The sequence below is a fragment of the Penaeus vannamei genome, chromosome 10 (genome assembly GCF_042767895.1).
Source record: "Penaeus vannamei isolate JL-2024 chromosome 10, ASM4276789v1, whole genome shotgun sequence".
Taxonomy (NCBI): Eukaryota; Metazoa; Arthropoda; class Malacostraca; order Decapoda; family Penaeidae; genus Penaeus; species Penaeus vannamei.
The window spans coordinates 34958346-34960845 of NC_091558.1; positions in this window are offsets into that span (position 1 = coordinate 34958346).

Consider the following 2500-nt stretch of genomic DNA (forward strand, 5'->3'; position numbering starts at 1 on the left):
CGGGAGATAGGTAAATGTAAATGAGAGAGGGAGAGATAGATAGATAGATAGATAGATAGAGAGAGAGATAGAGAGAGAGAGAGAGAGAGAGAGAGAGAAAGCGGAATGGAGGAAGGGAAAGAGAGAGAGGAGGAAGAAACTGGTTGGCAGTGTGTGTGTGTATGACAGAGAGAGAGAGGTGGGGGAGACAGACAGACAGACAGAGACAGAGACTGAGACTCATTCAGAGACTGGCCGATAGAGACAGAGAGAAGAAATCGATTGTCCAGAGAAAAGGAAAACTTCTGTCCTTAAGAGCCAGACATACGCGAGGAAAGTTTCAATCTGCGATTCCTTGGTTATCACACACAAAGCCTCTCACCGTTTCTGCTCATCATTTCCCTCCTGTTAGAAATCCATAGACTGTCAAATGTAAGCGGTGTGCAAATGTCGCAGATCCACAGTTTCATATCAGTTTCAAAATGAAGATAATAATAAACATTAGCAAATCATGATGATGATAATGATATAGTAATGATAATGGTAATGATAGTGATAATGATGGTGTTGATCAGGATAATGATAATGATAAAAGTCAGGAGCAATGAATGTTTACAAGACATTTTCTTAAATAGGAAACAAAATAGACCATGAATCATTTAGAAGTATTTTTTTAAAAGCTATCTGTAACAGGATGATGATTTTGGATAATTTAATTTCATTCAAAGGATACGCGAACACACACACACACACACACACACACACACACACACACACACACACACACACACACACACACACACACACACACATATATATATAGTCTTTTTTATTTACTACATCGATGTTGGCAGTTCCTCCTTCACCATACTGTTCATACATTATGTAATGAATGGGTAAAAAAGAAGCTATTGACAGTGGTAATAGTAGTGATGTTGATGGTGATGATAATGATTATGATGATAGTAATGATAACAGTATTGCTGCTGCTACTACTGCTGTTACTACTAATTATAATAGTAATGAAGATAATAATAACCATGATATGAATAATGATGATAAGTTGATAATGACAATGATAATAATGATTACGACAACGAAAGTTATTATAACAACTACAATAACGATTATGATGATGATTAATATAATGATGAGATATAATGTTCTGTGATAGTGAGGATGAGGAGATATAATGATACTACTACTACCAATAATAATGATAATAAGTTTATTGATGATAAGGATAAGATATTAGTAGTAATCCTAGTAATGATGATGATGATGATGATAATAATAAAAACGAAGTAGTAGTAGTAATGGCAGTGGTAGTGATAAAAATGGTAAATATAATGAATATCTGATGATAGTGATAATGAGGATGAGGATCAGGATGATTTCGATGATGATGATGTTAATAATAATAATAATATCGGTGATGATCATGATAATCATTTTTTATAGCAATAGTAAAGATAATGCTAAAATTAATAGTAAGAACGATAACGAAAATATAGATAATATTGATATTGATGATGATAATGTTGATTGTAGTAATAAAAATAAAAAAATAGTTAATTTAATAGTGATAATAGTAATAGTAATAATAATAATAATAATAATAGTAAATAGTAATAACAATAATCAAAAGTGCTATTAATAACAATAATAATAGTAACTATGGTAATGATTATAAAACAGTATAACAAAAATATTTTTTTTCTTAATTACCATAACCAGAATCTTCATCATTGTCATGATTAGGTCAGTAGCATCCCAACAACAGAAGTAAAAGTAAAAAGAAAAACAGAACTAGCAAAGCATAATATTGTCGACACTAACAGTAATTGCAGCACCACTCCATTTTAGAATATGCACAACAGGCCTGCATTCATCATCACCACTTCTGTCTGAAGGTTTATGACATGACAAGTCTTAATTTTCGCCTCTGTATTCTAAGCACAAAAGCCATGCACCGTTAATGGGAGTGGCGAACCGCTGTGGCAGGAACCTAGGTATCCCTAAGGTGACTGAGGGATTTTGTGCTTAGTATGGCTGTCTCGTTTTAGTTATTTCATTATCTATAATATTATCTGCAATGGTGATAATAATGATCATTGCTGGTATTATTGTCATAACTATTCATATTGATATTGTTATTATGTTTCGTTTTCGTTTAAGCTGCATCTGTTATTACAGGTGCTCTTTTTCCGTGTTGGTTTCAAGATTATGTGACAGCTAGGCAGGACCTTTGGAACATATATGAACTATACTCGCATAGTAAAGGAGTATGGATGGCACCAGGTGTCATTTGAGTTACTGTCATTTCTTAATCAGTTACTGTCGTTCCTTAATCCTAATAAGTATGATGTGTGAGGCAGTCTCCCTTTGGCACAAAGTTGTTCCATAAAACACGTGCTGGGTACCTGCCACTTCCAATGGAATGATGCACAAAGCGGGCCATTTGTTAGGGGGATCCCGACAAGAAGATATAGTCAAACTTGGAAGTCTTTTTTGTCCATTT